We start from the raw sequence: 25,264 nt of genomic DNA, 5'->3' as shown, positions 1-25,264 counted from the left end.
ACTGTACAATAGTTGTCATCACAAACCAGCATAATCAGACAAACTGTGAATCCTAGCAAGGATTTCTTGTTACTACCATTATTTCCATGTACAACACTCTATGGTAGGTACATTTACCGATCCTGCGTACTCTGGTGTTCTGTTCGTTGGGCATGCTTCCAAACAAAAACTTTGCTAGGTCTTACTTTTGGGGGAGGCCTTATATTTAGCAATTCAGCAAAACCTCTACTAGGTCTTATTTTCTGGGGATGTCTTATTTTAGGGGAAACAGGGTACCAACCTTTTCCTCTCAGTTAAATCTCAAATATCCCTTTGCACTAAGGGCCCTTCTACACAGCCATAATCCAGAATATCAAGGCAGATAGTCTACATTATCTGCATTGAACTGGATTATCTGAGTCTACATTGCCATATAATCCACTTCAAAGCAGATAATCTGGATTTTATACAGCTGTGTAGAAGGGCCCTAAGGGTATTTAAGCGGTTATACTAGTCTTTACCTTTTCAAAAAAAATTACTAAGAAAGCACTACAATTGCTTCCAATAGTTCTTGTAATATATAAATTGAATCTTAGAAATCAGCCTTTCCAAATAGATATTTCCCATTTAGAGTCAATAGTGAGGAATGCTGGAAAGTGCAGTCCAACCAACATATGGAAGACCACACCATATGGACTCTCTCCACAGACAGGGAATGGACACAAAGACTTAATACACATTCCACTCCGGTTCATGCAACGGTTTTGCAATATGCATACTTTAATCGGCTAATTTGACGAGTTAGTGAAAAAGAAGCAATGATAACAAACTTCAATCTTAACTTTATTAACACATCTTTTTAGTACTGAAGATAAGTCACTCATTTTATAGAGCAAGAATATGCCAACATGTCTATATTCAAGTACAGAATTAAACACATGATACGAACATTTAAAAACATGACAACATGTAAATAGAACAGTACCTTTTAACAAAAAGGGATTAACAATTTTAACATGCATTAAATAACACAAAGTAATATATTCTAGGAATAAAACAAATATTTATCATGAAACTAAAATATGCAAAGTGATTTACTAGGACCACAGTAGTATAGAAGTTATTTGTTTGGAGTTAAATAAAGCTTGCATTAAAAAATCTTTCACTTGCATCATTTCTTTCTTACATAATACTTTGCTTTTTGACTACATGTTTTTCATCTCCAAAAAAAAAGGAGGTGATCCTTGGAAACAAGATTAGAACCAACAATTGCATGCACTTTAAATGTTTTAAAGCTACTATTTAAGAAAGTAATTACCTTTAAAAAATCTTAAATGGGTTGTTTTCTAGTTCCACAAACATAAAATTCTGTGCCATATTTTAGGAATCTCTTCTTGTTGAGGAGAAAAGCACATTTATCTTCACCACAAATTCAGTGAATTGATAAGCAATTTGAATACATATATATACATGTACTGAACTCACCAAAACCAATTGCATGGACCCAATTAAAACTGAAACCGCATAATATTAAAATAAGGGTATATTATTTCCATACAACTCTTTTTTCTTAAAAGAAGGAGGCCTGATTGGGTATATACAGACGTTGTCCAACATGGTTGCTACTAGCAAGTGGAATTGATGGTGACAAGGGATAGCTTGGATAAGAGTATGGTCTTGATGTATATGACAGCACACTGGTGGTTCCAGAAGAAAGAGTAGCACTAACAGGGGAGATGTTATTTATCGAACTTCGGCGGAAATTGTACTCTGTTAAAAAAATATGCAGTTAAACTTACATGTTTACACAGAGACATGTGTTAATTTAGAAACAAAGTTTAGCAGAATACACAAGGTCACCAGTTTCCAGTACATATGTAACTCCAGCCTAGTCATTCCTTACTGAAAACTCTTGCCACTTGGCAATAATGGGTTCCAATAAAGGCCAACTATTCAAATGGGCTGCTCTGAGCATGGACTACTCAAATCCTATATGAAATGCTAAACATAACAGGACCAAATAAGCAGAGCTTCTTCCCCCTCTTCCTTGCACAAACAAGTTGCCAAGGGGAAATCTTTCTGGATTTTGACATATCCTAACATGTAGAAATGTCATCCAGTGGTGCCATCCCTTAGTCTCTATTGGATGTCACCACTTGCACATATCCACAGAGAAAGTGCACAACTACTACATGAGCTTTCATGCTATGTCTTCAATTAGTTAACACACAAGATGTTAAGTATCAAGTACCTTAAAATCTTTTTGCTAAAAGCAAAAGGTGATATAGTTTTGATCAAAGTAACAAGCAGAATAATCAAATTTAAGTTTTCCACCCCATCTGCTACATTTGTACTTTTTTATTAAAATATTCATATCCCATTCTATCTTCAGGAAACTCAGGGTGGTGTACAATCAAATAAATTTAGAGCAGTTTAAAAATAATTTTAGAATAATATTAAACTATTTAAAACATGGACCATTTAAAACCAGTTTAAATGGATGAAAATATTTAAACCATAATAAATGTGCAAATTTTGATACCATGTACAGTAGAGTCTCGCTTCTCCAACCTTCGCTTATCCAACATTCTGTATTATCCAATGCAGTCTGCCTTTTAGCTGTCAATGTTTTCAATACATTGCGATATTTTGGTTCTAAATTTGTAAATACAGTAATTACTACATAACTGTATTTTTTCTGTCAATTTGTTATAAAACATGATGTTTTGGTGCTTAATTTGTAAAATCATAATATAATTTGATGTTTAATAGGCTTTCCCTTAATTTCTCCTTATTATCCAACATTTTCGCATATCTAAAATGCTGGCCTGTTTATGTTGGATAAGCGAGACTCTACTGTATTATATTTTGATGATTTTAAATTTTAAAAAAACATTTTAACTTAGTACTATGCTAGTTTGGATTTAAGTTGTTGATTTCAACAGGGTTTTTAATGGTTTGGTAATCCAGTCATTTTTTGGATTAATATTCTGGTACCACAGGGTACTGGTAAGACAAGAGGACAGTTTGAAAATCCTTTCTGGATACTGTGGTTCTGATCCTATATGGATCAGGAGTAAGATTTTAGACAAAAAAAAAACAGGTGGGAGAAACTTTAATATCTTCCAACCTGAACCGATACCATTCTATATCAGAACCATGTGTGCTTATTAAAATTTGAGAAGTGAAATGCATGGTACATACTCAACGTAACATGAGGTTTTGACCCAGAGATGGCATATTTAGAACCTTTAAACTACTGAGAACAATGATCACACAACAAATTGACTTGCAAACTTTGTTCTAATAGCAGGTAACACAGAAATATGTTGCTTGTAATACCTAACTAAACTACAAGCCCAACTAAACTAAACATCCAAATGAAACTCCATTTTCTTCTTAGTGTTACAAAATGCAACTTGTAGAATGGCTATGGAAAGAAATAAAACTACATTCTTCTCCTACCCAGTCAATACCTAGCTTTTCCTCCTAAAGCTTTCTAAACCTACATTTGAGAAGTTAAACACATCTAGAAGGAGGGGGAAAGCTGGAAGCAGGGTGCAATAAGTAAGAGAAAAATTTAGCACTAACAACTAGGCTCCTCTATCCCATATGACCTCCTTCCAAAACCTTTCCTTAAAAAACATAGGAAAGTTCTTTTGTTTCATTATACAATTGCAGATAATTAACTCTTCCAAACTGCTTTAAGCAAGATCAGATTGTTTTCTTTTTCAGTTACATCTTTCATTTTTCAAAAAGAAACAGATTTGGAAAGCTTTGCAAATAATTTTCCCCCCAAAAAATAGGCCTTGAACATATTTTTATCTTTGCCTTTAAGACTAGATGAAAAAGAAGTGGCAGAGTTTTAAACCATATCATGTATTTTAAAATCATATCCTTCTGTATGCATCTCTTTTACAATTAAAAATATTACTATTGTGCAAATACTGTAACAATTTTACAGTTAAAATGAAGATGAATTTAAAGATAAGTCATACATAATTTCAATAATATGTGGATTTTAATATTCATTACTCATTTGTGCAAAATTAAGCATATTTTTATTTACAAGCAATCACTAAACATTTGTAAATTTCCCAAACTGATATTTCTTCCAAACTAATATAGTCTAAATTACATTGTTTTCTAAATGGCCATAGACAGGCTGTAACACACAATAGATGATATGATATCTTCAATTGATAGTGTGCTTTTTAATGGAAATGTGATTAGAACACTTTAAGTGATCTTCTGAAACTTAAGGGCCCGTTCTTCCTTCCTAGTAGACTCTTTCCTACACACACACACACACACAAACACTTCTGATTTATTTCTTTATTTAGGCTTCCCCAAATGGCAAATTGGGAAGTATCCATTTAATATGCTATAAATTGCCATTTCAATTCTATCCACCACCACCCCACCTTAGTCAGTTTGAGACAAAAAATGGTTGTGTACAGAAACAGAAAGTGACAGGAATTACTTTTCTAAACAAACAAAAAAACATTGATCAATTGTTTCCCTGAGGCTTCTTGGGGCTGACTTGATATTTTGAGCAGAACTAAACCTCACCCCTAGTCTAAGCTTTGCCCATCCCTGCTGTAAATACTGCAATTGTAAACTGTCAAGAGATAATACTGCATAAATAAATTGAGAAAAGCATACATTTCAGACAACATGAAAATATCTAGTTTATGAAATTTGGATATCACAATAAAGTGGATAGTGTTTAACTATCTTCCAGTAGACTTTTTTTAAAGAACAAAACAAAATCTTACATTAAGGATATTTTGTGGATTCTCTATTTCTGACTCACAATTTCTAATATACTGCAGAAGGTAAAAATGTCCCATGTTCAAAGGAGTCCCTGTATGTTCAGAATCAAAAATGTTCCAAAATACAAGAATACTGATTCAGAGAAAATATATTCTAAGGTGGCACTTTTGTTTTGAGGAGCTATCTGTTTTCCTCTTTGTACAAAAAAATTGTAAAGCAACACCCTTGCTTTATCTTTAAAAACCAGTATCTGACATTTCTGATTCAAAAAACCAAAATCTTTGTTCTTTCTTAAACTTTCTTAAGTGTAGAAGGAACACATTATGATTTTTTTACAAAAAGGAAAAAATGTCAATATCATCAGTGGGTAATCGCTACCCCAAGAGAAAATTATCTCTTCAGTGAAAGGATATTTTACCATCTTACAATCATATGCCACTTCAATGCTGTAGTGATCCCTGCAATTAATTTTCCTACCAGTGGTGCACCATATGGTGAGGTTTTTTATCCACTGTTCTAATGCATATGTAAAAGCTTACTTTTGAGGGAGATACTTGTTTAGACAAAAGCAGAAGCTAGACACGCAAGTAGATCAGCTGGAGCTCTCTTGATGGTCTAGTTCAGATTTGGCACATCATATATAAACCCTTCACTGTATCTCAGAAAGGCTCAGTTCATTTGAAGTATCGATCAGGAGGAAGTGCCTCCAACTAAGAATGGAAAGCTTCCACTGATAGTTCTGTGTGAACAAAATGTTAAGTTCTACCCAAACCACTCAAGAAACAAGACACACAGGATAGATTGTGAAAAAACAGCAGTTTTTTTAAAATCAACTCTTTTTACAGAATGCACTTATTTTCTAACCACCATGAATTCCAAATCTTCTCAGCAGAAGAATGCCTTAGATATTGTTTGTAAAACAAACCATGTACATAGCAAATGGCTGAAATATGAGGAAATTATGTGCAATGCTTTTGATGACACTAAAATGCATACCTTGTAGACTAGTTCTACAAGAATTATGCAAAAACAGTCATGGCTTTGGAAAAACAAAACACAGCATCCTAATGAATAAGGCTTAACTTGCCATTAAGATCTCTATTTTTGATAAATATTTCTGCATATAAGGTCTGACATTTGGTAAAGATATTTCTTTGTTGCCCATTCTCTAGAAGCACCAGGTTTTCTAAAACATTTTGTTAAGAAAAACTAAAGCTGCAAGCAGTGTTCAAAATAACAGTGAGAAACTACTGTTACTACTCCCTGGCACATGGCAATTTTTATTCCAATAACCATTCCAGAAATAAAACCAGACATTAATTTGACCTTTTTTAAAGCTGAAATCCAGTTACTTACCTGTTTACTTTCTCCATATTTTCCTACACAGGTCCAGACTGTGGGGGTTGTGTACCCTTTCTGCAAGCAGTGGAGACAGAATGTAATCATCTTCAAGGTGATGTTAACCCCAACAAGAGTGAATGGAATTCTGAGACTTCTACAACTACACTAAATCCATAGTTTCTTGTATAATTGTTATATTCTAATGAGCTGGAGAGGGTTTTACCTTACACACACACATTATAGTTAACATTCTTAAACCTTCCTGTACCAGTACACACCTTAGAAGAAAGGATAGCAAAAGCTTCACTAGCAACCATCACAAAATATAGCATGCTGTAATGTGCTAACCTTATAAAATAAATCTGCACATTAAGCATGTTTAAAAATGCAGTAATTGCTGCAAACAGTGCTGATGTTAAATTGCTGTACACTCAAAAAAAAAATGAAAATATATTTGTGAAACGTACAGAACTTTGCCCCTAATTTTACTTCAAATCAATAAACTTTGTTTTTTTAAATAAAAGAAAATGATCTTCTGTATATAGTAAAAAACAAAAACAAAAACAAAAAACAATAACATTTTCTTTACTAGGTTACAATAAAGAATGTCCATGTCAAGGAAATTAAAACTGGTGAGAAAGGAAGAGGAGTCAATGGATGAAATGGATTGGAACTTTGAATTCTTGCCTTGATCAAATGACATAAGCAAGCAAGAACAGGTTGCTTACCTGTAACTGTGGTTCTTCATGTGGCAATCTGTTCTCACACAACTGAGGTTTGTGTCTGTGCTAATCTCATCTACAGAAAGTTCCAGAGCTACTAGTTTTGGTGGGAACCCTTTACAGTAGTGATCTCTCCAATCTCTGCACCAAAACTACTCAGCCTTCAATTCCATAAGCCATTTTTTATGATACTTGCAAAAGATGGGGGAATGGATTATGCGAGAGTACGGATGACCCAGAAGGTAAGCAACCTGTTCTTTGTGGTCTCTGTGCCCCACACAACTGGGGAATGGATGCGTGGGCAGGTCAATTAAGAATAGAAGGGAGCACTCCTCTACTGAAGGAACCATCTTCCTTAGCTTTGCAGTCTATTGTGGCTAGAGTGGAAGGTTGCAATAAGGTAAACTTGTCTGAGAAACACCCTTGAATCAGACTGAGGATGTGAATATGACTCATATTGAATGATACCACAAATGGAGAGGCCTCTTCTTAGCAAGATGGTAAGCGAGGGCGATGAACACTATCACCTACTTGGAGAGCCTCTGTGAGGAGCCAAGGAGGCTGGCATGCCTGCCGCCATAACAAAGGAAGAGCCTGGTGACTTTCTTATCTGGGCTGTTTAATGAACATAGTAAGGTAGTCACTATATCTGAATAGTGTACCACGAGCTGTAGATGTGAGAGCTTTTGAAAACAAAAAGGCTAGTAGAATTATGTCCTGGTTATTGTGTAATGATAAAACAATGTTAGAGGGGTAAGAAGGATTCTCATGAAGTAATACCTTTTCCTTGTGGAAAATATGATGCAGGTGGTCAGCTCTCAAGACACAGAGCTCACTCGCAGACCTGGCCAGAAACAGTTTCCAAAGTAAGCAGGTGATGTTAACCCCATGGGCACAAAAGACTTAGATGACAGTTGTGACAGCACTAGAAATATTGACCAAGGTGGTATGGAAGGGTTTAAGTGCCAAACATCTCAAAAAGAAGCTTTCACCTCACTCTTGAATGGAAGGGCAGCTGGATGACAAGATGGCTGGTAGGCTACAACAGCAGCCACGTAAACGTTCAAAGAGGAAATGGTAGAAATCGCCATGGCGGCCCTGGAAAGTGCTGACAGAGTATTGCAGATAGAATCAGAGGCCAAATAGAGATGACAATTACTATGAGCCACTATATTTGCAAACTTCAAGGACTGCTGTCAGAAATTGAGTTTGAGAGGAGAAATCAGTTCACAAGCCCCTGTGGTGTAATGCCTCTGCTAATGGATCAGGAATGCATCAGATGACCCTTTCCCCGACCAAATAAATAACTGGCAATGGTTGTTGGAGGTAGAAATCTTCCCCAAGCACAAGTCCACTTTTTAACAATGCTTTTAAAACCACACAAAATGAAGACTTTGAATTATGAGAAGCAAAAACAAAAAAAACCAGAAGGTCTAGAATGCTATTTTTTTAGTCAATAAGAAAAAATAAGGGAAATAAGAGTACAGAAGTTACAAACTGATGAGATTATCTGTAGTGTGTGCTCAATCATGGATGAAAAAGAGCTGAAGAGCAAGTAGTGTTGGTGTGAGGATTGGAGAGAACGCCAGGAGCAGAATTTCCATCTAAGTTATTAGCTCTGGGCATTTCTGTAGGTGTCAGAGACAGTTCAGGTGTAAACTAGTTATGGGAGGCTCAGAGACCACAAAGAAGAACATATCAGTTGTGATGCTCCTTCAGCATCCTAAGAACTGCAAAAAGTAGACAACATTTTATCTAGAATATTTTGCCTAGAACATTTTAATCGAACATTGATTAAAGAGCATTTAATTTATGGATGATCATGTATGTAGTCTGCTTGAATTATCTTATTATTTAAAATCTTATTTTGTTTTAAATGGTTCTGAATAATTTTATCTGTACATCACCCCAAGATCTCCTGTTAAAAGGCAGGATACAAGTATTTTAATAAATAAAATAAATGAATTTACCCAGAATTTACCCTGCTTCTTCCCGATTCTGGTCCTGTTTCAGGACATAAAGAAAGAAAATGTGCAAGAAAAAGTAAACTATAAGGATGAAGGACTTTTAAAAATGAAGCACATTGAAAACAAAACTAACTGCACAATTTAGCTATGTTATGTAACAGAAAAAGAAAAATAGCTCTTTCAATATCTCATATGACGACAGGTTTCAATATTGCTGTTAGCAGAAATCTTTCCACCAACCACAATAAACAGGAGAAAGAAGTTACATTGGCACTTACATCCTTTGCACACAATTTAAGCAGGATCCTGGGCCTATCAGAGCTGACCATTATACAGGGTGTTTGAAAAAGAATTCCCTATTCACTATTTAAATTAAATGGTGAATAGGGAGTTCTTTTTCAAACACTCTGTATATAAAATAGTCTCAGGACAAGCAGATACGTAGCAACTATTTATTCTCCACATTATGTAAATCAGTCTTCATCAGGCCATTATAAACGCAATGCCAGTTTTCTCTCCACCTTTCCTTTTTTGTTAGCTACACTAGCCTATTCAGGTTTGTATGGGCTAGTTCCTATCTGAAGCATTATTGTCTTTCCATCCCAGTGGTTCTCAACCTTTGGGTCCCCAGATGTTTTGGCCTTCAACTCCCAGAAATCCTAACAGCTGGTAAACTGGCTGGGATTTCTGGGAGTTGTAGGCCAAAACACCTGGGGACCCACAGGCTGAGAACCACTTGATCTAGTCTTTCCTTTCTCCATTCCCCTCAAAATACTTTTCTCCAGCCTTCCCCTCTTGTTTCTTCTCACTCTCTTAAAAGTACCAGGAGTGTTCCCACACTGTAGTTTGACCAATGTAGAAAGAATGACATGTACAGTTTATTTTATCATTTTATAATAAAATAAACTGTACAGACTGTGGCAGACTATGAAAGGGTCTGCAAGTAATGAAGGGCCACATACCCTGCGGGACAGGGTATTTTATGAATACCAACTCCCTTTTTGACACTTTTTCTCTACATAAGAGCTCCCCCCTAACCTTAACAGTTGCAAGATATGCAGATACTCAAGTCCATAAAGCTTTCAGTAATGGGGAATCCACAAAGTCTGGGATCCAAATTGAACTATTGAAATAACTGAATTGTTTATGCTTAGCCTCGTGTTTATAAACCTTTTGCTCTAAGGATTATTTGGATTATTGACCACTGTAGGTAAAGTACATTACATACTCAAAAAACCGATTTAAGAAACTGGCCTCAATCCCACACCTCCACCCCAAAAGATTGTTTTTAGAAAAATAAAAACGAAAACATACACATTGAAAAGCTACAAAACCCATTTGCGAGCTACTGCATACTTCTGGGAAATCCTCTACCCAATATAGTGGACCCTCCTCAAATTGCTGTGCTATCACTTCTCGTTGCTTAAAATGGAGGGTGCAGCAATTTTTGCAACCTCCCAGTGGAGTCAGAAATTAAGGGGTTCTGCCTTCCAGGCTCCAGGTTGTTAAATCTAGGCTAAACCAAAAAAGCAATTCTCAGCATTTTAATGTAGTTTTGTGTGTAAGACTGCTACCTGAAGTGCCTCTAAATGTCTTACTGCTTTGATATGCATTTGTCATATTTCACCATAGCATGTTTCAGGTGTTACCAAACTGATGTAATAGTTAGCCTGCTGGATCAATTACACACTAACCTGTCCTCCCACAATCACCAGTAAGAGTGTTCTTAAGAGACTGTAAGACACTAAAGATTTTCACTGCTATATGCGGTGGCAAACCAGCTCTTCTCTTCTGAGAGATCAGCTTGATAAAGAGAGTAGAAAACAATTTTTTGTCCTGCAGGAGAAATGACAATCATCCTTGTCTATCTACTTCTAACAAGTCCTATATGCAGTTTCTCAAGACTGTCCAATATTGTAGGCAGCCTTGAAACTCTGATTCTGTCTACCAGCTCAAAAACTGAAAAAGCCTACATGTATCATTTGTGGAAATGGCCACTGCATCTCCCTCGTAGTGTTTGTCCTATTTGTAAGTGTTGTTGACATAGATGGAAACACAAAGAGCAAATAAAATATTCGCTGTAAATCAATGCAAATTTTATAATCACATCTATTTCAATCAGGCTTAAATTTCACAGGAGAATGTGACAACTGCTGTATTGTGGCAGGCAGTGAACTGGTGTGTGCATTAGAAAATCCCTCGTTTGACTTTTCACATCTGCCATAAACTCACTCAGTGGCTTTTAGACAAACCATACTCTGTCCCTCTCAGCTTCAATCCACCCATCTGTAATATTGGAGATAATAATGCTAATGACTTAGATGTGTGGTACACAAAAGTCAGTAGCACTTTAAAGTGCAGTATTAAATAGGAAAAGATGAGCCACTAGTTTTCAATAATATTTACAGAACATAGTGGAGAAGGGATAGTGTATGTATTATACATAACAGACTGACTATAGCATTAGCTAGTGTAGTTAAAAGTTCTCCAACTCCTCATGGGAAGTCCTGAACAATGCAACAAAAAGCACATGGCTAGAATTTTGATCAGATGTCTGGAAGAATGTACTTCAGTATCCTAGACCAGTGTTTCTCAAACTGAGCTCCTCGAGGTATTTTGACTTTAGCTCCCACAATTACTAACAGCTGGTAAACTGGCTAGGATTACTGGGAGCTAAAGTCCAAAACACTTGGAGGAACAGAGTTTGAGGAGACACTGTCCTAAATGATACAAGGAGAAACCCTCTTCAGCAACAAAAATTACTGCCCGTCTCCCTGCTTAACAGCAGGTTCAGCAACACCAGCTCCCTATTCCCCATTCTCTGGCTCATTACTATCTGGATTAAAAGGACAGAGCTTGGCTACCTACAACACAAAAACTGTTGTATTACTAGACTATTACTGACAATGCCTAGAAAGCATTGGATGTGGGGGATTCTTAAACTGGGGCAGTATTTATTATTTTGCTGGCATTTAGATGTTTAAAATATTTCTAAAATTCTTATAATTTATCCAAATGAAATACTTAGCCTACATTAAATCTTGACTTTTAGTGGTTATTTAATTACCTAGAGATGCTGCTGTATTCAGTTACACAATTTACTTGATAGTGCTTTATACAACTTTGAGACAGGTTTTATCTAAGAAAAGCAGCATATAAGCAAACTGATTATGACACAAAACTCCCACCAGAAGGCATTAATTGTGCACTCAAGCCTCAGAATGTTTGCTTTCTGAAAACTGCTGAATAAGACAGAATAGCAGAAACAGCAGCATACAGTTTTCTTCACCCATGTAAATATCACATGAGAGCTTACAAGGAAAAAGGTTAAAGGTCTTCACAGATTAATTCTCAAGGACCTTTACAGTAGCTTTTTTCTAAAATGGTTTCACCTACACTTTTTTCTGTACACAGTGAAAGGTACAACTGAAATGCAAATTAACTGCCACTGCTTTTTCAATAAAAGGAGAAAGTATCTTAAAGGCAAAGATCCCATCTGTGCATATGGGCAAAAAATAATCATATCAAAGCAACTCAGAAAATAAGTCAAATTCCCCAGTGCACTGCAGATTAAATATGTTACTAAAATAATATTCACTTGAAATTAAACAGAAGTGAAACACTTCATAGTTCCTTACTGTTATAAGAAAGCAAAGTCTCACACTATGTTGTTGTATATAGAAAGTAAAAACTGTAAAGTATTTCCAAAATATGTAATAAAACATTCTTAACTCCAGGGCAGACCTGCACAACATCCAGCCCACAAAGACTTTTCCTGGAGCCTTCGAGAAGGCTCAGGCCCTTCCCCCAGCTTTGCACCTGGGAACAGCATGAGGCTGGGAAGGGATGGGCTTTGTCCCTGATCCCCTTTGTGCTTGTCCTGCCAGGCATGTGTAGAGCCAAGTGCCAATGGAGAAGCTCAGGCTCCTACCCAGCTTCATGCAGTTCCCATAAAAATGGCATGAGGCTGAGGAAAGGGCAAGGGGTCTCCTTCGGGGCTTGGCCCCTCCTCAGCCTTGTGCCATTTTCATGAGAATGGAAGAAAGGTAGGGAAGGGGTAGGTTTTTCTCTTTGGTGAGGGGGAAATGTGTCGCCCAAAGGGTTTGGGGAAAAATCTTGGCCCTTTACAAGGGCCAAGTTATGCAGGCCTGCTCTATTGAATCACTAATGAAGATTTATTGCTTTATACAGATTAAACTGATATAAGTCAAGAAGTAGTAGTAATATTAATAAAAAAAAGCCAGTGTTTTAAGAACTTACCCATGTGTAGCAATGCAAACTGTGCTGCTAATTCTTTGGCATCTTCTACAGTAGTGCAAAGTTTGTCTGGCATAAAATAACTCTGGGATCCATTTGCAACAGTAGGAATAACGATCTTATACATTAATAGTATTTTTCCATCTTGACTTGTCGTTGAATACAAATAATATTCTGGAGGTGCCCAGTTATTTTTATTACAGTAATAATCTAACTGCATTGTTGCAGAACTAAAATGACTAGATTTTAATGAGTATATGCTAACTGGAGTAAGCTTTGTTCCTGGGAAAAATGGGTAAGTACACCTTTCAATTTCAGGAGGACTAGGGCTATGCTGTCCATTCAGGCGAATTGGAAGATTTGCTGGCTTTGCGAGAGACTTCTGATGACCGTCTTCTTTGTTTGCAAAGACTAGAAGATTTTCAGAACTGGGACTCATTTGACCATTAAGATGTTGTCTCCAAGTACTCTCTTTGTTTACTGGTTTGGCCAGTGTTACTTCAATACTAGCTCCATCAATGCATTTTCCATTCATAACTGACATAGCTGCAACTGCATCATCTCGATTGAAGAAGTGAACAAAAGCATAATCTCTAAGTTTTTTCACACGCTCAACAGCTCCTGGCTTAAATTTGTTAAATTCAGCCTTAATTGTTTCTTCTGTAGTTGAGATCATCAAGTTTCTAACATATAATACTTTAACTCTCTGCATTGTTTCTTCATCAACTTCTTTTTCTGGGTCTGCCCAATCTACCTGAATAGTATGGCCCCATAACTGGAATGTTCCTGTAGAAAAAAAATTAAAATGTAAGTATTTATTAGTTCCGATGCCTAATTATTTATAAAACTATTTTGTCCTATACTTCAAAGTAACTCATAGGGCAATTTTCTGAAAAACAAAGTTTCATATATTAGAGTGCCATATTTGAAAATGTGTTTTCTTCTTCAACAACTAACTTCTGATCCTGCAATTTAGGAAACAAGAACTTGAAGCAAGGAACTGGGGGAATGAGTAATACTGACTCTGTATCAGCTTCACTTAAGGATTCTATGATTCTATAATACGCAATAAAAACACTGTACAAATGGTATTTTACACCAACACAACTCTCTCAAATCCAGAGTAACGTGTTAGAGAAGATATGAGGTGAACAGATACCATACAGTATATGTGACTTTACTGCTCAAAGGTTCATCATTCTAGGATAGGACCTTGGTTTTCAACTCTGAGAAGATAAGCCAATCAAATTACTTTTGTGGTTCATTTTTACCACTCTTTTTTCTGTGGAAGATACACTATTTACTAAAAATAAGACCAAATTGAAGCAGGTAGATTAGAGACAGCACAGTACTTGAGACAACGAATTGCCCAACCCTTTTAAATAATGGTTGCAGAGAGGGTGGAACCTAGCCTCATATGCAAAATGAAGATCAGAAGACAACAATGACAGCAATTTAATTAAGACATGATGTCCATGCATTGTTTGTGCTAACACTCATTTATAAACAAATTTCTAGAATAAATGAAGAAATTTTGGACCAACTCATAACTTTACAGACTATGGAGTTATTGATGTTGTCTCTGCCCATGTAGAATCTGAGTGCACCTACACTGCAGACAGAATGTAGCCTGACATCATCTTAAATGCCATCACTCAATGCTACGAAATCTGAAACTGTCATTTGATGCTAGAATATAAAATGAGAAAAAGAAAATTTACCAGGAATGAGTTTTCTCCTTGCCATAGCTGCAGCTCTGTGGGACTCATATTCCACAAAAGCAAACCCACGATTCTTTGTCTTATCTGTTGCACTTGGATACACAATAACATCCACTACACCTTCGGTGACTTTTTTCATTTCATCTAAGATCTCCTCTTTTTTCTTTTCTTTTGGAATAGCTCCAATAAATAGTCTGCAGTTATCCAAACTTACACAAACACCAATAAACTTTCCAGGACGAATCTCATAATTATTAAGGATCCGAATAGCAAGCTGAGCTTCTTCTTTGGTTGTATACATTACAAATGCATACCCACGATTCTCGCCACTAAATTCCATCATCAGTCTGAATTCATAGATCTTCCCAGCTCTCTCAAAAACAGGAACTAGTTCATCTTCATACATATCACGGGGAATTTTTCCCACGAAAACTTCACAGCCTCGTGGTGGTGGTGGACCTTCCCAACCTGGCAAAATTATTCCCATTAATCTGAAGGCTAAATCAATATGTTTAATCAATCAAAAATGTATATATTGTATCATTTTCATTATAAATCTCGCCAATTTGTAAGTTTTTTTTAATAATCACTACTAGCTGTGAAGGTAAACTGCCTCCATCCCATCTGAAAAGAAGCATAGGGAACTGAAGGTCACATATTATTCAACAATACAATGCTGCTCTAGAAGCCAGCATTCAAACTGAGTAATCTGACAACAAGACAAATGTACACCTTACTATTTATAGAAGTTTTGGAAAATCTACTCCAAAGTTACTGAGCACTCCAGATAGATATATTTTAGTCAATTATTAAACAACAGCTGTTAAGGAATAGTGAAAAATTACCATACATACTCTGTAGGGATGATGCAGATATTTGATCTGGTTCAAGATCTTGACTCCTTATAGTTAACAGCTTGCTTATTTTAACTTCGTAATGTGGGTTGTATGTTATATGTATTAAATGTATTTGTCAAATGCTTTGATATGGCTAATACACTAACTAATAAAACGCATTTGATTTTAACAATACATACTCATGTATAAGTTGGCCTCATATGTAAGTCTGGGACATATTTGGGGGGCAGTTTTAGGGATATGAGCCATGAGTCAGTTGAGGATCATTCCACAGAGCCTCTGGTTCCCTGGTGGTGGTGGAGTGTTAAAGCGCTGAGCTGCTGAACTTGCAGAACGAAAGGTCACAGGTTCAAATCCCGGGAGCGGAATGAGCGCCCGCTGTTAGCCCCAGCTCCTGCCAACCTAGCAGTTTGAAAACATTCCAATATGAGTAGATCAATAGGTACCGCTCCGGCAGGAAGTTAACGGCGCTCCATTCAGTCATGCCGGCCACATGACCTTGGAGGTGTCTACGGACAACGCCAGCCCTTCGGCTTAGAAATTGAGATGAGCACCAATCCCCAGAGTCGGTCACAACTGGACTTAACGTCGGGGGAAAACCACCTTTACCTATGAGTCATGAGTAAGTTGAGGGTCATTCCACAGAGAGGGGACAGCAGCAAGGGCTGTCTCAGAGGACCAATTGGCTCTGGCTGCCAGTGCCATTTCCCCCACCCAGTCATTCTAAAAGGCCAAAAATGGCAACATAGCTAAGGGAATAGAGAGAGTCGGTGCTTCTTTTAGATTCTTCTGGGAATAAGATTTTGCTTTTCACCACTCTACTCAAAGAAGGAAATGGTTCCTTTTTAGCTAAAAGTGAAGATATAGCACTCATATTAACTCATGGATAAATTGACCCAGATTGGTTGGGGTTGCTTTTTTTGACTAAATTTTCTACTTATACATGAGTATATAGGGTACTTAGCAAGCATCAAGTAAAAACTATTCATGTATAACCTTTTCTTTACATTTCAAATTGGTATTATTTTGGGAAAGTGTCAAAATGTACTTAAAACTGCTTAATCTGCTTTTCTAGAGATTCCTAAGAGTTTAGTAATTGTGACTTCTAAAAGTTTCCTTGGTTGAGGACACTTTTTTCTTAAGCATGGTTCTGTTATTTTAACCTTAACAGTTCTTCCCACAACCATGTCCAGGAATCCAGACTGTATTTTCTAAAGCAAGTAAATTAGCAAGATCATATTTAAGTAGGAAGTTGCTGATCTTAACTTCTAAATATGTATTATTAGGATTAAAGACCACACAGTTGTCTTTACTTGTAATAAATCAATTTAGTCCAGTACTTTAACTGGTGACAGATCACTTTGTCAAATAATCTAGAGTTTACTGCACAAACAAATCCATTGTCTTACTTTGGAAAAATAAATACTGAGTTTATTTTTATTTTTCTGAAAGAGACAGAATTAAAAGTCTAAACTAAGGTCATACTGATACGTCATGATCTACTTTCTTACCTGGTGGAGGTCCACCAAATTTTCGTTGACCATTTTCTTGAACCATGTTGTAGCCTGTCTTTTCCATAAGAGCCAATAAGGCAGCTTCATTCTGAGTACCAGTTCTAACTTTGCTACAGCCATTTGTTATATCTGTTTGTTCTTCATTCATTGCCGTACTGCCTTCAGAAAGCAAATAAATGTTAACTATGTTAAATGTACTTTATTTTCATGCTGCATGTAGACAAATTGAATCTTTTGATTTTATATCAAGTAATGAAAAATTATAGACATATTGAATATTCCTAATCCGGTATTCAGAAATCCAAAATTGTCAACATGGTAGCAGAGATAATGACACCTTTTCTTCTGATGGTTCAATGTACACAAACTTAAGTTTCACAGACAAAATTATTAGAAATATCATGTATAAAATTACCTTCAGACGATGTGCATAAGATGTATATATAAAACAAATTCACGCTTAGACTTGGGTTTCATCTTCAAGATACTGTACCTCATGAAGTATACATAAGCATTTCAAAATCTGAAATATGGAACACTTCTGATCCCAAGCATTTTGGATAAGGGATACTCAACCAGTATTCAGATGAATAAATGATGTGAATTTCTTAATTAAAAATATAATGATATCTATATATGCTTCTTGGTGGTACATTTTGGGAGTTCAGCAATAGAATAAGATATATAGTTTACTACAGACTCCCAAAAGATCTAGATAGAATTGTACTCACCTCGACCCTCATCAGATAGCAAAGTCTCTTTCACTGAAGAAACACTTCACTCTATTAACATCTTCCGCAGGCAATGACATTGGACTATGTTATATATTTAAAGTTTGATTCTTGCTTCTGTTATGGCACTCATGGATGTCAACACCACCTCAAAACTTTAATGCTATAGCATGTGGCTTTCCTAATTTCTTCCACCAGAAGTAAAGTGTCTTCATTGTGCATGAAATTAGCCTCTCAAGATTTATTGACAAAATGATTGGGGTTTTTTCATACAACTACAAATCTTGCCAAGAAAATCTCATGATAAGCTTGCCTTAGGATCATCATGAATCAGAAACAACCTGGAAGTGCACAACAGTAACGACAACAAAAGTAGCTTCCATGTGCAGTACCTGTTTCAAACCAAATTAGATTTCAATTATTCAATTATTACAAGAACGTAATGTTTTAATTGGCTAATGTAACATACCTTCTAAATAATATTAGAACTTAGATCCTAAAAATATTCAAATTATCAGGGAAAGATTCATTTTCCATTATAGTGCTCATCGTTACGAATTATGGTAGAAACTTACACTGGGTTCTACTTTTTTGTAGCTTATATACTCTGGCCTGTAGCCTTCAGAAATAAAATTCAAATGATTTTCAAACCAATTTTTAATCCACAATTCGAGTTTGACTCTGTCACCGTCATCCACATCCAACAAATCTAACGGCAAATATCTGTAGGTGAAAATATTCAAAGATGCAAATAAAAAGCCATTTATTGTGGTGTTTCTTTACTCAATTTACATTTAGTTCTCCACTCAACAGAGCAGAGAACAGGAGCTATATTTAACAAAATGTATGCAAACTTAATAGAGTTTATAACAAGTCACAGATGTAGGTGGTGCCATTTGCAGGGTGGTTTCTCTTCCAATAGCCAAGCACATTAGACAGCAAGCAAAAGCTCTGGATTTCCCCCTCCAAGGTACTTCCAGATAAGCTATTCCTAGTGCTAGCAATCAAGGAAGTGTTGTGTACTTGGATATATTGTTCTCTAACTTTTATCAACCCCATGAATTTCACTGGGTTTTCTTAAGAGGTAGTGTGTCAGTATCTTATTCTGAAATGTAATCTACAGCACCTGGTATTCATTAGTGGTCTATCAAAGTACTAACCAGGATCTGATGTTTTTAGGGTACATGTTGAATATCAGTAAACAAAATACTTGGGACCAGAAATATTTTACCTTATTGATTTCTTTTACAAATTTTGAATATCTGTATTTACATATACATACATAACAAGGTATCTTGAAGAAGGGTCCCAAGTGTAAACACTAAATGCATTTTTGATTCAGATATACCCAATTCACATAGACTGAAAGTAATTTTATACAATATTTTAATAATTTAGGCATAATAATGTATTACCCCTTGCCTTGCAACTCTATGCAGAGTACATCATTAAAATGAAATATAACACTATTAATGCACATACAAGATACACAGAGCTAAAATACAAATTGAAATTCACTGATGAAATGCAGATTAAAATTCACAGCAAAATTGACTAGGTATCCCTGCCAGAAGAGATGGGTCTTCAATAGCATCTTAAATTCCAACAGCTAATTTAGCTGTTGGAGCTCTTCTGGCAGGTCATTCTATAGTCTTGAGGAAACCTCATGAAAAGTTCCTCTGGGTTCTGGCTGGAGTATACCTATGTGTGTGGAGCGGATTGTACAGGAAAAGGCAATCCAATAGGTAACCTAGACCCAAACCATGTAAGGCTTTAAAGGTCAAAACCAACATTTTATATTTTGCCTGTAAAATAATTGGCAACCAGTGGAATGACGTTATGATAGGTGTAATATGCTCATTCCTGGATGTTTCTGTAACTAGCCTGGCTGCCGTGTTTTGAACTAATTGACATTTCTGAACTTGGTACAGAGGTAGCCCAATGTAAAGTGCACTGCAGAAGTTCAACCTTGAGGTTACCAGAGCATGAACTACCATCTTTAGGTCCTCCAATTCTAGGAATAGGCACAGCTGACATATCAGCTGAAGTTGGTAGAAAGCTCTCTTGACAGTTGCATCCACCTGGGCTGACATTTGGAGAGATGGGTTTAGGAGTACTCCCAAGCTGCAAACACAGTCTTTCAGGGGGACTGTAACTCCATCCAGAACTTCCATTCCCAGGTTAGGACCCTTAAAGGCAAGCATCTGTCTTGTATGTATTCAGTTTCAATTTGATTTTCCTCATCCAGCCCATTACTTCCTCCAGGCATTCATTCAGAGGAAACACACTTTCCTGAGCTAAAACTGTTTTTGAAGGCATGGAGAAAAATATTGCCCCATGCCTCTGGATGATCTCTCCCAGTGATTTCATATAAATGTTAAAAAGTATTGGGGACATAATGGCACTCTGTGGGATGCCACATAACAGCTTCTTTTTTGAGGAGCAGTTATCCTCAAGCACCATGTGGAACTTGCCTGAGAGGTACGACTGGAACTACTGCAACACAGAGTCTTTGATTCCCAACCCTCCCCCAAGGTGTTCCAGAAGGATACCATGATCAATGATATCAAAAGCCGCTGAAAGATCTAGAAGCACCAACAGGACCAGACACCCCTTGTCAGCATTAAGACGGAAACAATTCGCTAAGGCAATATTAGCAACTCCATATCCTGCTGAGGCCAGTTTGAAATGGGTCAAAGAAGCGTGTATCATCCAAGACTGTCTGGAGTTGGTGTGCATTGAACCATCTGAAAGCAAAACACTTAAGTGGATGATTTTGGAGTATTTTGGAATTCCAGATAAAGGATGTTTAAACTGTATTTAGGACCTGTTGTGCATTTACTGCCCCTTTCCAACAATCAGCAATTTTTGTTTGATTTGATTGAAAGATATTGCAGGAAACCACAGAGGGTTCAAAACTAAAATGTTATCACCTAAGTGAAGGAGTATGTGGCTTCAAGTTGATTTATGGCAACCTCATGCATTACACTGGGTTTTCTTATAAAGTAATACTCAGGCATGCTTTTGCCACTTGTCTTCTGAACCTACACTCCCACTAAAATTTTACTGACAAGGCAACAGCACCCTAAAACCCTCCTTTGGAAGTACCCTCAATCAGATAGCTACCTGCTAAACAGGCAGCACAGACAATTGGGAGAAGCATCCCTATGAAACTGAAAGACGCTAGGGGCATAAGCTTTTCTAGATGAATCTGATGAAATAGACTTAAGTAGATCAAAAAGTTTCTGCTGCAGCTACTTCCTCTCAGTTAATCTTAAATATTAGAAAAGATCATGATACTGGAAAAAATGGAAGGAAAAAGGAAGAGAGGCCGACCAAGGGCAAGATGGATGGATGGTATCCTTGAAAATATAAGAATCAGAAACGACTGACCGAATAAAGAAGAAATCTTATACTGCATGACACCTTTGTATATTGGTTATGACTTTCAACAGTACACCCAGATAGCCTCAAGGGACTTCAGGTAACATTCTGTACCTATGCTAAAAGAATTCAGCACAAGACGATGGAACTGCCTTCATGTGCTATAAGGTCTGTAATAATCAGCAACATGGCAGAACAGATCCCGTCATTTAACAGATCCCGTCATTTAACAGATCCCATGGAGACTCAGCCACCCTTAGTTCGCATGGTAAGATGGGGTGGAATATAAATGAAATTTGGCTGTTGTTGTTGAAAACGTATTGAGATAGTTTGATGTGAAATATGCCTGTTCCCACTTCCCATTCCTGGGTGTGTAGATTTAATGTAGATCTAATGTAGTTTGAATGCTATGGAATCAGTGAAATTGGAGTTGAGGTACCAGCACTTTGACAGAGAAAGCTAGACTGTTAACTCCCATGATTCCATAGCATTGAGCCATGTCAATTAAGGGGTATCAAACTAAATTAATGCTACAGTGTAGAGATAGATTACCACAGGTCTTCACAGAATAAGAGATTTCTTAGCTTTCCAGCCTGAATTTTATTTATTCGTATATTTATACCTTACTGTTCAGTCAAACGGCCTTTTTATGTCTTCAGTTTTAAAGTATTTTCTTGTAGGTTGCTGTGAGTTTTCTGGGTTATATGGCCATGTTTTGCCTACATCTATGGTAGGCATCTTCAGAGGTTGCGAGATGTGTGAAACTAGGCAAGTGGAGTTTATATGTCTGTGGAATGTTCAGGGTGGGAGAAAGAACCCTTATAGTTGCACTTTGTCCTCTGCCCCAAAGCACTTTATAACTTTACTATGGAACTTTAGTTCAATTTGGCCACTCCATACTATCCCCCTCCACCAACCTTGTGGTTCGTTTTATTTTATTTTACTTTTACCTATTTATGTTTTAATGGGCTTTAATGCTTAATGTAATGTATTGTTTGCATAATGTGATTTTACTGTGTTTTATTCATTGTAATATGTTTTAATTGTTGTACTTGTTTTGCTGTTTTCGGACCGTTGTCCCATGTTAGCCGCCCCGAGTCCCTGCAGGGAGATGGTGGCGGGGTAGAAAAATAAAGTTAATTACTTATTTGCCTGAGGCAAGTGTGAATCTTGCAATTGGGTGGCTTGATTAGCATTGAATAGCCTGGCTGCTTCAAGCCTGGCTATTTCCTGCCTGGGGGAAATCTTTTGTTGGGAGGTATTGGGAAGCAGACAAGAGTCCTTTCTCCCACCCTGAACATTCCACAGATAAACCCCACTTGCCTAGTTTCCAACACCTCACAACCTTTGCAGATTCCTGCCATAGATGTGGGCAAAACGTCAGGAGAGAATGCTTCCGAAACATGGCCATACAGCCCAGAAAACTCACAGGAACCCAGTGATTCTGGCCATGAAAGCCTTCGACACCACATATTTTCTTGTAATTGGCTAGATTTAGTGAGGGTTTCAAGTCAAAGGACAGAAAGTTTTGCTACTGAATTAATCGCAGGATCCTGTGTTTTTATCCTTTGCCCTCAAAAATTCAAAGCTACATAGAAAAGGGATTTCTCCCTTAACCACTCACAGATGCCTTTCATCTGAGAATGAAAATGGCCTTCTTAATTTATTATCATCACGTTATTGCTTAGCTAGCTACATATAATGGTGATTTCCCTTAGCCTCTCAGAGGCTTGATTTTCAGCATGGAAAGGCGACTTCTTGGGCCCCTTCCACACAGCTGAATAAATCCCACATTTATCTGCTTTGAACAGAAATATATGGCAGATATTGTGAGATTTTCTGCCTTGATAGTCTGCATTATACGGCTGGGTGGAAGGGCCCTTGCTGTATTTGTATTATATGTTATATTATGTTATATATTACAATCCAGATCTAATTAAAAGAAATAAATATGAAAGTTAATCAATTATATACAGCTTTTCATTAGATCTATATGTATCTATCAGGCCTGGGTAAACATGGGCCCTCCAGGTGTTTTGGGCTTCAACACCCCCAATTCCTAACAGCCTCAGCCGTTTAAACGGAAATCCCACAATATCTGATTTGAACTGGAATATATGGCAGTGTGGACTCAGCTTAAGCGGCTTGAGGAGGAAAAGGAAAGGGCCTGACGCTGTTAGGAATTGGGGGAGCTGAAGTCCAAAACACCTGGAGGGCCCAAGTTTGCCCAGACCTGATATAAAGATTTCCCTTCCCCTCGTTCCGTTTCTAGCCTCTTTTGTCACGCGCTCAACTTCTATCTATGCTTTCCGTTTAAAAACAAACTCAACCCCCGCCCCCCGCCCCCAACACCTCAAAGAGATTAAACTTGATGTTTCCAAAGCTAATATCAGGAATGTCCGTTTTGAATTTCGCTTTTGGGGTTTTTTTTGGGTTTTTTTGGGGGGGGGGGGGGATTTCTAAAATGTCCCGGGACGGGAACTGGCCGACCAGCTTCTTTTTCCTACCGCTTTGAGAGAAGAGCTTGCCTTCCCCGCCAAGAAAACGTTTAACCACCGCGCCTCAAAAGGACGCACGACTGCCACGTGGGCCTCGCCGAGTTTATGTCTGGATTTTTTTTTCTTTTAGTAAGATTGACAACAAGCCTCGACCAATCGGAACACAACTAGTGGCGCGAGAAGATTCTTTCTGCCCCGCCCCCCGCCGTTCGCTGTAAGGGAGGAGGGGAGAACGTTGGGGAGGGAGCCGTTTGTCCCAACGGACGCGCCAGGGGGGCTAATTAGATGCATAGAATCAGCCAATGGGAAGCGAGCTACCAACCTTGATGACAAAATACAAAAATCCCAGCAGGCTTAGGCCCCTTCCATACAGCTGTATACAAATCCACATTGAAGTGGGTTATATGGCAGTGTGGACTCAAATAACCCAGTACAAAGCAGATATTGTGGGTTATCTGCCTTGATATTCTGGGTAATATGGCTGTGTGGAAGAGTTAGTCTGGCAACTCCCAACTAAGGATTTCCCCATGCAGAAAATTGCCAGGCTTTGAAACTTTGAACTGTGTTATCGGAGTCCACATGCCAGTATATTCCTGTTCATAGCAGATATTGTGGGATGTTCTGCCTTGACATTTTGGGTTATATGGCTGTATGGTAGGGCCCTGGGTTATCTGAGTTCACACTGCCATATATTCAAGTTCAAAGCAGATACTGTGGGATTTTCTGCCTTGATATTCTGAGTTATATGGCTGTGTGGAAGGGCCCAAAAATGTATCAGACTTCTGGGTTCTTCGCAATTTGGAATACCTGTATTTTTATATAATAACCTGTCTTTGGGATCCATATCTAGCAATGTATTGTTATTATTTGAAAGTAACTTATTTTCTCTGGAACAACTCTTTTCCCAAACATCAGCATTTTCTCTCAAGTGCAGGCCTTCCTCAAACATAGGCCTTTTGCAACTTAGGTCAATCAAAACATATGGGACTTACAGTAATTACAAGTATCTTTGAAAATCCTTTTTAAACCCACATCTCTCACTTGAAGGCACATTTATGCATGATAATTTTAAAAACTCTGCACACAAAGCAACATGGGTGTGCTTTGAACCATCACAAAGCAGAGGTGTCCCTATTTCAGCCTCTATGGTCCCTTCTACACAGCTGTATAAAATCCATATTATCTATTTTGAACTGGATTATATGGCAGTGCAGATGCAGGGCCCTTCCACACACCCATATAACCCAGATTATCAAGTTGGATAATCCACAATATCTGTTTTGAACTGAGTTGTCTGAGTCCACACTGCCATATATGCCAGTTCAAACCAGAAAATGTGGGATTTTATCCACCTGTGTGGAAGGGGCCTTAGATAATCCAGTTCAAAGCAGATAGCGTGGATTATCTGCCTCGATATCCTGGTTTATATGGCAGTGTAGAAGGGCCCTCTCTGTACACCCTTCTAGACAGGTTCTTTATCCCAGGATCTGATCCCAGGTTTTCTGTTTATCTCATAT

At 37.4% G+C, this 25,264-nt stretch overlaps 1 long non-coding RNA gene across 8 annotated transcripts; it reads right to left on the bottom strand.

The window, feature by feature from the left end:
• Positions 1-729: 729 nt before the first annotated feature.
• Positions 730-23,906, bottom strand: rbm46 (RNA binding motif protein 46). Of its 8 annotated transcripts, none has more exons than XR_010006329.1 (7): positions 23,757-23,906; positions 18,441-18,588; positions 17,866-18,257; positions 17,132-17,293; positions 14,764-15,231; positions 13,046-13,828; positions 730-1,749 (listed from the first exon to the last, which is right to left on the bottom strand). It is a non-coding gene; the product is annotated as an RNA binding motif protein 46 (long non-coding RNA). The 8 variants fall into 8 exon arrangements; XR_010006331.1 differs by having other exon boundaries at positions 17,132-17,289; XR_001730358.2 differs by lacking the exons at positions 17,866-18,257; positions 18,441-18,588 and adding exons at positions 6,112-6,171; positions 8,789-8,822 and having other exon boundaries at positions 1,615-1,749; positions 23,757-23,891.
• Positions 23,907-25,264: the final 1,358 nt, after the last annotated feature.

This window comes from Anolis carolinensis, chromosome 5 (assembly GCF_035594765.1).
Source record: "Anolis carolinensis isolate JA03-04 chromosome 5, rAnoCar3.1.pri, whole genome shotgun sequence".
NCBI classification, from domain to species: Eukaryota; Metazoa; Chordata; class Lepidosauria; order Squamata; family Dactyloidae; genus Anolis; species Anolis carolinensis.
Note: the sequence above shows the minus strand (reverse complement) of the source record. Positions and strands in the feature narration are given on the sequence as shown.